Below are 13,285 nucleotides of genomic sequence, written 5' to 3'. Positions count from 1 at the left end.
TAGGTGAATTTATCACTTTTGCATGCCACCCCAACGTATTCTATAAAATGCGTTTTGTGTTGGACAGCCTTGACTATAAACTTGACAGTTATTTTATTGAGTTATGAATAACAATCAGATTCATACTGAAGGTAGTAACATTCACCAATCAGGTTCCAAAAAAAAAAAAAAGCGATGAGAAATATACAAACAGCCAGATGGTTTAGTGATGCACAACAGTTTTATTAAACAAACATTTTCAGCTAATAAACATTCAGTATTAAAACAGCAAAACAGAACAGTGAATTCAATGGATGGAAGCTTTGAGTACACTGTATTTTGAAGATCTGCTTTAGAGCTAAAAAAAGAGAGAAAACAAATAAATATATTAAAAAAAACCCATCACGAATAATGTGATGTTGCATCTTAGCCTGAACATAACATGCTTCACTTGATTGGCCAAGAGATAAATGTAACAGCCTGTAACTTCCTCAATTCTCTGTAAATGCAAACATTTCTTAATAGTTTGATGGTGTTGTGCGTATACTTCAATTCTTGGCATTTAAAAGTATCTGACTTTGTTTGTTCATGTCTTAGGTTTATCTTTTGGAGATGCATAAAACTTTCATATTGTCAAGTGCTTCTTGCCAAAACAATCTTACTTTCCAACAATCACCTTGAAATATTCCTAATTCTCCTCCTGAATGGTTTAGATGTGCTTAATGTTATCTTGATTACAGCTTTGTACATTTTCATTCATTAAAATCCTTTGTTCACTTTTTCTTTCCCTAATTTGTGTTCTTGGTTACTCTCTGATTTTAAAATCTTCCTTCCTTCCTCTCTGCAGTTCTGGTCATCATCTAGATCGAACTGGGTTCATAATCATGCCAAGTCAAGGTTTCCTTAAACATGATTAATTGAGTAGACTACAGGAGGCTGGGATCACACATTATGGTTTATAGACAACACTGCCTGGATTCACACAGGTTGTGAAGCCAGATGAAATAAACCACACATTGAGTGAAATCATCCAATACAAAAGATTGCATACAATTTTCAGTTCAGTTTTGGATTTATTATGGCCTTTAGCCTGCAAAGGTTGCCTATAAAAATAAAAATTGCGGTGAACAGAAGCCCCATCTTCTTGACTAATAAAACACCTTCTATTGTTAGCTGCCATTTTAGATGAGGATGCAAGTTGGTTGTAAAGATGGGAGGACTTTCATTTAGCAACATGGTGGGTTTGCCACATGGGATCCAGGAAAAATAAAGCATAAAGACCTGATTGCTTTTGAAAAAAAATCCATTCTTCTTCCATTTTGGCGGTATTCTACCAGCCTGGGGAAAGCTTGTGACTGTTTTCTTGGAGACCCACATTTTTCTTGAGTTACTTAGACAAGTTCTTATTTTTATCTTATATAAGAATGCTCTTATTTTATTAAGAAGCCACTTCCCTGGGAATCAAGCATAGTCCAAGAAATGAACTTTGGTTGTTAGCTGCCAGCTTTATGGTAGCAACAAACTGGGAAAGTAAAGCCAGATTTTGTTTGGGTCAAAGATATTTAAAAGAGTGGGGAATAATGACAGCTGAACAGCAGTTCTTGAATCTTTAAAGTTCCTGAATTTTTTTAAAGAGTTCTTGAATTTTTGAAGATTTTTAAGCAGCCAAGACTTCTTCAATCTTTACAGAATTCACATTGTATCTCCAGATTACTTCCATCTGTACTTTTTTTCTTTTTTGGCATATAAATATTGAATACTGATGCTTAAACTTTTATGTTTTCTTAAGTTTACAACATTTTTATGAATTTCCAACTTTTTTTCTTTTGTATGTGCAGTTTCTGGGTGTTGGGGGTACTTCATTATACCTTTTTTAATTTTCAGAGTATGTTTAAATACTTTTTAAGAAGATGTCATTTCTAAATGAGAATCAAAATATTGCACTACCATATAAAACCTCTCTCTCTCTCTCCAGTTGTTTTCAGCTAGATGGTTCTAATTTTGACACAGATACACAAACTCTTTTTTTTTTTCTGTATCTTATATGCCAACTTCCATCTTCCTGGAAACTTCCCAGGAACAATAAGTCTTAAGGTTTTGCAGTAAAATATGAGGTAATTATCAGTATTGATTGTACAAGTCAGCCTTAGTTAAAAATGTCTCAATTCTGTTGCAATGATGCAATCATGTACACATTCCCTTAGAGATAAAGTTCCTGGGGTTTGTGGGATCCAAAATGCATGGAGAATCTCTCTATAGGAATGGTGGTGTACTTGGGGGTTCTTCACAGATCTGATTCTTAGTGTGAGACTCTCAAGTTCCCCATTACATTTCCATCATACGGTCTTAGAACCAACACTAGTTCCACATTGGAGGGACTACTGTAAAGCCTTCTGTTCAAGTTCTCTCCTATTTTGATGGGACACCATAATTTATCTGGGGATGATGGTAGAAGAGGGCAGAGTGGGACAACTATTCTGGCTTCCCATTAGGACCCTCAACATAGTTACTTCAAATAATTCAAGAAACTTTAAATAACAACTGAGCTCCAAACAGATATCAGAAGAAGATAGCACTCAGGGATAGAGTTCTAGCATCTTTTGACCACTGCACATGAACCTCTGATAGAGCTTTAAACCTGAATTAACTTCTGCCTGGTTATTGCACTCTCAAAGAGCCAGATGGAAGCTGATCCTGGGTTTCATTTATTTTGCACATTGGTTTTAAGCCTGGCCTATTTACTATTGGTCGTGAGCTGCCCAGAGTTACCTAAGGTGGACGGCCCTCCTTGTGTGGGAGATGGGTGGTGATAAATAAATAAAAATAAATCTTTAAAATAAATAAATAAATAAATAAATAGATAGATATTCAAGGTGACAAACAATAAAGAATATAAAACAGTTTGATTCAATGATTCAATGTATTAACTAAACACATGAGTATATGTGAGTCAAAAGAAACACCAATAGATTCAAGCAACTGATTATATTCAGTAATCCCACACTTGTTTTTTTGCCTCCCTTTCCTCCAAAAACTCAATCACCCAAGTTGCAATCTACAATGGGGAAGGTAGGATTCATTTAACCCTTTTCCTCCCTGAAGATTTCTTACTTTCACACCACCCTTCATGGTGGTGGTGGTGGTGATGACAACATATCTCACGAACAATAGACAACAGGCCATGAAGGAAAGGTTGCATTTATTTAGCAGAGCATCAACTTTTGTATGCAAAATGTTCCACGCTGGGCTGGAGCTGGGAAAAAAAAATCCTTTGGAAAATATGGAGATGTGCTGCTCACCAGTTGTCCATATTTGAGCTAGAGCAATGTTTCCATGCTTCCAATTATGATGGCATGTTTCTCAGCATGCTTAATCAGCCATCAACAGGTTTCAAAGAAGCTGAGATGAACAGACAAATGTTTCTGATTGTTGTTGTTGTTTATTCGTTTAGTCGCTTCCGACTCTTCGTGACTTCATGGACCAGCCCACGCCAGAGCTTCCTGTCGGTCGTCAACACCCCCAGCTCCCCCAGGGATGAGTCCGTCACCTCTAGAATATCATCCATCCACCTTGCCCTTGGTCGGCCCCTCTTCCTTTTGCCTTCCACTCTCCCTAGCATCAGCATCTTCTCCAGGGTGTCCTGTCTTCTCATTATGTGGCCAAAGTATTTCAGTTTTGCCTTTAATGTTTCTGATGGTGTATAGCAAAACAGATCCTACAGGTTCTCCCTCCATTCACAGACTGCAGAAATGTTGTTAGTAACCTCCACCTTTAGCCAAAAACATTGTCACTGCCCTGGAGTATAGAACAGTCAAGAGATAAATCTTCATTGGAGACATGATGGTCATGCAAGAAAGTTATACCTTCAGGTGTGCCTTTTTGGGTGAGATAACTGTTGTTACCAAACAAGGAATTGCATGCTCCTGGGAGTTAGTTACTACATATAGTTATTCAATTGAACCTTAAGCTTAAAAATAAGGAATGTATTGTTTACCTAATCTTAGCAGCTAAATAATAATTGCTCAGTGATGGAAAGCCTTTGACAATTTAACAGTTGATATGTGGATTAACAAGGCTTCTTCAGTGGCCATATTGGAAAAGGTTACAGATTAAATAAGAATAATGAAACATCAGAGGCAGGAACATCAGATGTGGGCAGGTTTTATGTATTATCCTAAGCATAACAAGTCTACTGTTGGCAATACTTAGGATATATGGCAAAAATGAAGGCATTTATGATCTATTTCTCTCTCTTTTTTTACTTTTCAGTGGATTGTTTTTCCTACACATTATAGATTTATTGGTTTGTTAATTATTATTCAACAAAAATAAAATAACAAAATTTAAAAAAGGAAATTAGAGGAGGCTCATCAGAAGTATGTGGGGAAATGCTGCTTTAGGGTTTAATAAAAATAAACAATTTTTCAGTCGCACTTACTGCTGTTGAAGGGTGCTTACAAAACCAGCTAAAATTGCAATTTAAGAAAATGAAACTGTCAGTGCAACTAGTAACTAAAAATTCATGATATCAAAAAGTGTGTCTTTTCTCCCTAAGGCTGTGCAAATCACTGATTCCATTTTGCCAAAGCTTTGCTGCAGCAGATTGACTCATTGAAGCAAACTGATTCAAATCAGATCAATCCAACCAATTAGTCTCCCATGGGGGGATGGGAATCTAATTGGTTGGATCGATCTGATTTGAATCAGTTTGCTTCAATTTTTTAAAGAAAAAAGATCTTCTGTAGAGATGCAGGAGACCCTTCTGTCCAAACTGAATCCAACCTCTTTTATATATAATTTTTAAATTAAACTTTTTTTGAAAGATAAAAATTAATACAAACTAAGATAAAATAAAGAAGAAAAGAGAAAAAGAAAGTAAAAAGTGCAAGAAAAGAAAATTTTTTAAAAGAAAAATAGAAAAGAAAGAAAAAAGATACAAAGAAATCTGATATCCTTCACAGCAATTATATCTTAACCCCTCCGTCTAATGGTACATCATGACTCTCTTCTTTCTATAATCTGTCCGGTCTAATCATCAAAACCATAAATCACAAATTCATTTCTTTTCATTTTTACACAAAAACTCCTTAAGGGGTTTCCAATCACCAATAAATGTAGATTGGAATCTGACCTGTTTTCACCTGATTTGTATGTTCACGTCAATGACATGAATTACATCAGGCTGGATGTTTGAATTGACTTAGACCTGATTCACACAGGTATAATATTTTCTAAGCAGCAGAAATGAAACTCATTAAAAAGCTCCAGAGCAGCATAATATATGGTGATGTTAACGACTTAAAAATGTCAGGGAGAATAAGGATTTCTTGCTGGAGGTGCCATAAAGATAACAAAGAAGGTGCCAGATCTGTCTTCCCAGGGTGGAAACTGCTGGGGAAGCAAATGAATGGAGGATAAATATTCTCTCTTCCCACCAAATATCTTTCTTGGGTAGAGACCATAATCCAACAACAAAGCTTATCTGTATTCTTCATAAACCAAATATGAATAATCTGGCAGATGATGGGATGCAGTAGAATGGACAGTGAACTGTACCCCCACTTTTAGATGTATCATGTCTTGGGATGCTCAATGCTGGAGGGAAGATCATCTCCAGGTAGGACTGGTTGGATTAGCACCACTGGACAACCTCTGAGGCCCACACAGATGCCCTTCCAACTTCTGAAGACCTCTTGGTCTGCTGTTCCTTCTCCTTCCTCTTTCTACCAAGCCATCAGGGACATACATTGGCTCCTCTGGTTTTGCCCTTCTGGGATGTTAGGTGAACAGGCAGCAGCCACAGCTAAATTGAGGAAGGGGCACATAGAGAGGATCTGGACTTCACACTGCCCCTCTCTTTAGCATGATGTGCTTGGATGTGGTCATTTTGACTGAATAGTAAAAGGGAAAACAGCTTTATTGGGCACATTGAGGATTTGGGGAACATAGTCCAGGCATGTTCCCATAGTTCTCTAGTCACAAAATGGTTACCACATTGAGTGTGGCCAGTTCAAATGACCCATTTACTCAAAGGAAAGCTGTTGAGGTTGCTATGACCATCTGATAATTTAATTTCTACAAATGGGAACAGGACCCATGTCCATGCCAGCAGCCTTTTGGTAAATAAAGGTCATACTTGGTGCTAATATGCCCTGTTGCAGCATGCCAACTTCCCATGTAATTACCCTGCATATACCCAAAGTAAACAGGCAGGTTGTAGTATAAAACTGATTTACTGTGATTCTCAAGGTAGACATGACCTCAACCTTTTTCATGCCACCTTTTCCAGTTCGTTCAATGCAAGCCAAGAGATGAATTCATTTTTTTGTACGAAGCATGGAATGAGGCACTGTGTGTGCTTTTTTTCCTTCAGGGTGGGGAGAGATGTGTTTTTCAGTTGTGCCACGTAGCAAAGAACATGTTTGCTCCATCTTCCTTTCCTGAGTCAGTGGTCCTTTTGCACAGTTTCACTTCCTTTTCTAGAACTGTTTGTGCGCCTTGTTCGAGTTTCTGATTTGCCCTTTGCAAGAGAAAAGGCATAATTTTAGAACTGGGAGTTCCCCGTTGCCCACACAGCTGCAGAGAAAGCCAGGTGGGGTATAAGGGTGAGGGACACTGTATCCCTTTGTAGGATTCTTCAGAGATAGTTTGCTGATTTTCCAAAAAATACAGATTAAAAAATGTATCCCATGTAGCTACTTGTAGCAGTGGAAGGAAAACTCATAAGAAAGTACAGAAACAAAAAAAAAATACCTTGAGGGGAGTCCCCACCCCCATAATTGTTAGAAGAAAAAGCCATTAACACTTGTTTCTTCTAAGCAAGAACTTGGGACTCTTTTTAAAAACCCATTCAAACTCTTGGGCTCTCTTGATGCAGTGAACTTCATCAATGTAGTACCAAATGTAGCAATTGTTTTCTCACAATATATTAATCATCCTTTGTTTTAACACTGGTTACTTTTTCTGAATCCTGGTATGTTGTAAGAAGTAGGCCATTTGATTACTTTGGGGCTCAGACATGTCTGAATACATAGATTCTATGATTCCATGGTAGGGCTCAGATTATGTATTAAACCCGTTAAGCAACATACTATTTTTATTTATTTATACACACACACACTAATATACATACATACATACATACATACATATATATAAAATATATATACTAGGCCCAAGAAAACAAGCACCAACTACCCAACTCCATTTTAGTCTAGTTTAATATGCTGTGTGAACTTAGCCTATAAGATAGCCAGAGTGGTCCAGTGGTGAAGGTATTGGACTATAAAGGGGGAGACCCCTGTTCTAATCTCCCTTCAGTCAAGAAAGCCCATGGGTGAGTTTGGGACAGTTGGGTTTAGAGTAGCCTTTCTTGACTTTTTGATCCTGGGGGAACCCCTGCACCTTCAGGCTCAAATACAGGCCAGAAGTTGCAAAATTATTCTATTTGTTTCATGGGTAGGCCTGTCTAGATGCATTCACAGTGTTCTTAAACTAAAGACAAAAAATGAAATTTACCTCTTTAATGTGAAGTTGCCCAAATTTGAAATAATCTTTTAAATAAATTGTGATCTCCCAGGGAACCCTTAGTGACCTCTTGTAGAACCCTAGGGTTTCACAGAACCCTGGTTGAGAAAACCTGGTTTAGAGAATGTGACTGGTCTAAACTCACGTTGGGGGCTTCCTGGTTGAGGGGTCTAGAATCTGCATCTCCCTCCTCCTAGCCTGTTAAATACATTGTGGAGGAAAATGTGGGGGGTGGGGGAGCTACGCACATTGCCATGAACTCCTGAATGAAAGCTGGGATATATATGAAATAAATTAATCTTCCAGGTAAGGTGAGAAATGCACTGAGAAAAGATGGTGTTCCCAAGACTTGCAAGTATTTCTTCTTAGCAGTGATGATCAGGTAGCATGTGCCAATGCTGGAAATGTCTGCTGCTAAACTATGATGCTTTACAGCTTGGATGGCTTTGAAAGGAGGCTGGAGAAGATCAAGGCAGAAAACAGTGATCAATTGGTTATTAGTCTGGCCATGTCTATAGGGACGCGGTGGCACTGCGGGTTAAACCGCTGAGCTGCCGATCGGAAGGTCGGCGGTTCGAAACCGTGCGGCGGGGTGAGCTCCCGTTGCTCGTCCCAGCTCCTGCTCACCTAGCAGTTCGAAAACATGCAAATGTGAGTAGATCAATAGGTACCGCTTCGGCGGGAAGGTAACGGCGTTCCGAGTCGTCATGCCGGCCACATGACCACGGAGGAAGTGTCTTCGGACAAATGCCAGCTCTTCGGCTTTGAAACGGAGATGAGCACCGCCCCCTAGAGTCGGACACGACTGGACTTTACGTTGAGGGAAACCTTTACCTTTACCTTTATGTCTATATCATAGCCCATACTGGGGACAATGGGTCTCAGCATTAGTTGTGCGGGTAGGTGGACCATGCAAGACAGTGGTACTGAACCCAAGCTTGGCATGTGAGGTTTGAACAGAAAGTTAGTGGCTGCATTCACATGGTGCATATGTTTTCACATAGTTTTATTTCTGTATGTGTGTGTGGCTGAGGGACTTCTCTGGATCAGCCCTTTTGATTAAACAAGGTTCCATGAATTCTCCAACCCCAGAAAATAGGTTAATTGATTATGCTGGTTTGTGATTGTAATAAAGTTGGAGCTGATCTCATATAAGTTCATCTATGACCAGGTGAACATCTCATGCAAAAACAGCCAACAATTCTAGTCTCATCCAGCACAAAGCCTTTTTAAGGTTCTCTAGTTTGTCTCCTCCCTGCAGATCAGATTTAAGAAGCTGAATTTACAATAACTGCTGTTCTTTGCATCAAGCTTATGCTGCTAAAAGGTGAACAGGATTGAGATCATATTGCCCCAATATTCAAAAAATGTACTGGTTACCCAGAGTTTGCGTCTCCATCCAAAGTGTTGATTCTTTAAAGTCCTGAAAGGCTGAAGGCCAGTCTATCCAAGAGATTCTCAGTCTCATTGACTGGGTCCACTGCAGAAACCATAATAATAAACCACAGTTGGTCAGGCTTGAATCATACTATTCCAGAAACCATGATTTACAGACCATCATGGCTGGATCCACATAGCACGCCAAACCAGAGTCGTATTGTGTGCAGCTTAATATGGAGTTTGGATCAGATCATTAATTAATTTAATCAGATGATTAAAGTTTCCAGAAAAGACACTTCTGAAGACCCCATTAATTGTGTAGAATGGTTGGATATGTGGGAAATGCTTTTTGGTGTGTCTTGGAACAGACTCTCTGCATATTTTAACTGATCCTATTTCTTTGATTCTTAGAAAAACTGCCAAGACCTATTTGCTTCAATTAGTCTTTTAAATTACTTTTCTCTCCAGCTTTTCATGGTTTCACTGCGTGGTTTGTGTTGTTTTAGCAGAGAGGGAAGTATAAAAATACCCACTGCATTAATTCATGCCTGCCTTCTTACCCTTGAAAATATTTCAGGTGGCAAAGTTACTAACTAAAGTCCAGCCGTGACACAATAAAAACAAACAAACAAGAAAACAAATGAACAAACAAACAAAAAATAAAAAATACGACGGCTCGGCGGATTAAAATAACAGTGCATGCAACAATGTTAGTGATGAAGCAGTCCTGCAAATGATACGAGCAGCAACATTTAATATTTTTGGAGAGCAGCAAGGTTTTGTTTTTTGGATAAAAATGAAAGGAAAGAGGTTTCTATTAAATGTCCATAGGATTTGTTACAATCACAAACCAGCATAATCAATTAACTAAGTAGCAGTGCTTAGAAAACCCTATTATTGGTCATTATTTGTAATGTCTTGGCATAGACTAGCCAATGCCTTCCAGACATTAAGATTTCAACTTTTAATGGCAAGAGATTGTAGGAATTGCAGTTCAGAACATGGGCGAGGTGGCTGAAAGTTGTCTAATTCTAAGTGGTGTCCTCAGATGGTGGATGTTTGTGGAGCGTGGTCACCCATGATGGTCTGGCCATAGATAACATAGCATAGTTAGAACATCAAAGTCTTTTTCAATGGAAGAAAACCAGTATTGGATTTTGTAGTGTAACAATAGCAGGGCCTGAGGCAGCCATCTCAGAGGGCAGATATTGAGGGGTGAGTATCATGTAGCCTGACTTAAGGCCCTGCTGATCCCTGGGGCTGTGAGTGATGGCCTATCGTCACTCGTTGGAGTGAGATTTAGCTGCTGCTTTTGCTTCATGTATATACGTGGCACAATGACAAGAAGCAGTGGAATGTCTTGGTTGGACCTCAGTACCGTGAGAGTCCTGATCTGTCAAGAGCCTGATACTAGATTTGCTTTGGAAATGTCAATTCCTCTGCTCAGATGTCCATTGGTGAGCTCCAGCTACATCTGGCTGGTGAGCAGAACAACGTCAATGAACCTTATTGTAACATTTTGTCACCCTCCAAAGTAGCTTGGTCTACTCTCTGGAGCAAGGTGATGGGTTTTGATGTCTTTCTCTCCTCATCACAGTCTGCCATGTCTTACTTCCTTCTCATTTTACAACAGGGTCTTGCACAGTCCCTCCTACATTGCTTTCTACTGATTCTTCTCATATCTTGGTTGGAAATGGATGGGGCTATTTTGGGAGTGGAAATGTTGCTTCAGTTGCAGGTCTCTTCCATCCATGACTTTGTGCTCAAAACCATTCATGCAGCTTGCAGCTGCTCACATGAAGCAAACGGAAATCCCCTGAAACTAACTGTCAGTAGTGATTTATTTTTTCTAATCAAGCTGGGCATGATGCATCAGCAACTGCTTTGGACAATAACTAAGCACCAGGAATAATACTTCTCTCTGAACTAAGTAGGAGACGTCAGCAACCACCACAGATGCTTAGATGACCAGCTTGTCATGACTGAATTGGACAAGAGACATGAAGACAAACTTTGACTCCTGATGTTGCCCATGTAGCTTGTTTGTTTGCATGTAAACCCTACATTGGGGTGGACAATCTAAGATCCTCCACCAATTGTTGAGCTACACTTTTCAACAATTTTCACCACTGGTTCTGTTGGTTGAGATGATGGGGAGTTGAAAACTCTGGAAGTCTGCTGGAGGTCCATCTTGGCTTTTACTAGGGACACAGGTTTTTTTGGGTGGAGGGCTTGATGATTTCTTGAATTTGGCAGAGATCCTATGTTAATGCAGCAAAAAGTGGCCTCTCAAGACTAAAATGATACATGACGTTTTTGTAGACTTCTTCATTATTATTCATAAGTTAATAATCCCCCTTTTTCATGTCCCATCTCACCTAATCAGAAAATCATGATGTTTAACTTATTTATTGAAAATCTGTAGTGCTAAGGAAGGCTAAGGATCAAAATTCTTCAAGAACTGGATGTATAGTTTTTAAATTCATACCTTTACTGGTCAAAAATGTATATTAAATGGGGGTGCACATCCATCCCACCTTGAAAAGGTTTGTTGAAAATTGAGTGGTGAACTCTGCTTTCACTGTTTACATACTTTTCTGAGCAGACAGATAAACCGGGAGGACCTTTCAAATTATATATGCCAACGCTGGCCTGGTCAAATTGAAACACTTTAAGTTCTGTTGGTTTTAATGCACTTGACTGGCATGTAGGCTTATGCTTTCCCATTGATAGCAATAATGGAAAAGAAAGCTTAATGTTGGTATTATCGGGCCAATCTACTCAACTAAAATATTAAAATGTCTTGATCTCTGTGTACGCTACAGAAGTCTCAACTTGGCTTGGTAAGTGTAAAAAAACAGCTGAATGAAGCTTAAGAAAAGGTGATACCATTTCTGATTTTTCTTTGAGGATTATAGTTGCAGTCCTGGCTAATAATTGCTTCCTTGACATCACATCCTCCCCATGAGTGAGATGTTTTAGGCTTCTCATTTGGCATCTGGATATTTCTGAACTTTGGACATCAATAATTCATCATAGAAGTCTGTGCCATAATTGTTTGGGTTACACACCATGCTAAGCTCTGAATTAGAGTTTGCAAGCCACCATAGGCCTATACACCACAGTAAGCTGAAATTGATCAGACTGAATTTTGACTTAGTGGTTATTTGAACCCAACTATTACATAGAAGCCCACTGTCTCCTATAAATTATGACACGGCATTCTATAAGTTGATATCCTTCTAGTAAGCAATTCAGACCAGATGCCTCAAAAGTCTTTTCAATGTCTTCTCTCTGTATTTTGGTTCAAGCATACATTCCTGGTTGACCTCACTGAACCCAACCATCAGAAGCAACTTTAGCTGCTTCTAGTGATCTCACCAAACTTGAATCAAAGGGGGTTTCATTCAATTGCTGGATGTGAGAGTTCAACTCTTCCATCACTGTATCCATCTGACGTTTTTGCTGTAGTAGTTTAAGAAGCTTCTACTGGAATAAGCAATGAGAAATAGCTCATTCTGGTTCTCATTTCGTCAGAAACTAAGCTGAAAGTGGGAAAGAGGATGTTTCATGATTAAAAAAAAACCCTCTCTGCTTTATAATATCTTATAATAATATGCTCTTACAGTGTTGCCCTTTCCTCCTCTTCCTCCTTCTCAATGTTTTAAAAAAAGCCCTAAAGAAACCAAAAATAATTAAGTGGAATGAAAATTTCTAGAGTGGGGATTCTTTTGTGGAATATGTCTTGGAAACATTTTCAGCCCCAAGGTGAAGGTTTGCCCATGAAAATCTTTCATATTCTTAGAAAGGCAAATGATTTCCATTGATATAGGTAGTCCTTGCTTAATGACCACAAATGGGACCAGAATTTTGGTTGCTAAGTGAAGCAGTCATGAAGTGAATCTGACCTGATTTTACAACCTTTTTTGTGGAGGTCATTAAGCAAATCACTGCAGGTGTTTAGCAAACCACATGACCATTAAGCAAATTATGTGGTTTCCCATTGATTTTGCCTGCCAGAAACTGGATGGGAAGATTGGAAAGGGTGGTCCTGTGACCACAGAATGCTGCAATGGTCATAAATGCGAACCAGTTGCCAAGCACCCAAATCATGATCATGTGACTGGGGGACACTGCGATGGCTGTAAGTCTGAGGACTGGTAGTGAGTTGGTTTTCCCAGCACCGTCATAATTCTGAACCATCACTAAATGAATGGTTGTTAAGCAAGGACTACCTGTAATCAATCTGCTTTGGAATCTGTTAAGAAACATCCTTATACAGAAAAATAAAAAGCCTGACCAACTATCAGACAGATGAACTGGGTAACAAAATAAAGTCCTTCGATGTCACAGGCCGTTGTCTGGAGCAGCAACGGACCATTAATGTGATGTCACTCGC

The 13,285-nt window shown here is 39.0% G+C and overlaps 1 long non-coding RNA gene across 1 annotated transcript; it reads right to left on the bottom strand.

Moving 5' to 3' along the window:
• Nucleotides 1–216: 216 nt before the first annotated feature.
• On the bottom strand, nucleotides 217–12,333 carry LOC134505911 (uncharacterized). The gene is made up of 3 exons (XR_010068756.1): nucleotides 12,273–12,333; nucleotides 3,279–3,378; nucleotides 217–337 (listed from the first exon to the last, which is right to left on the bottom strand). It is a non-coding gene; the product is annotated as an uncharacterized LOC134505911 (long non-coding RNA).
• Between the last annotated feature and the right edge of the window lie 952 nt (nucleotides 12,334–13,285).

Source organism: Candoia aspera, chromosome 15 (genome assembly GCF_035149785.1).
Source record: "Candoia aspera isolate rCanAsp1 chromosome 15, rCanAsp1.hap2, whole genome shotgun sequence".
NCBI lineage: Eukaryota > Metazoa > Chordata > Lepidosauria > Squamata > Boidae > Candoia > Candoia aspera.
Note: the sequence above shows the minus strand (reverse complement) of the source record. Positions and strands in the feature narration are given on the sequence as shown.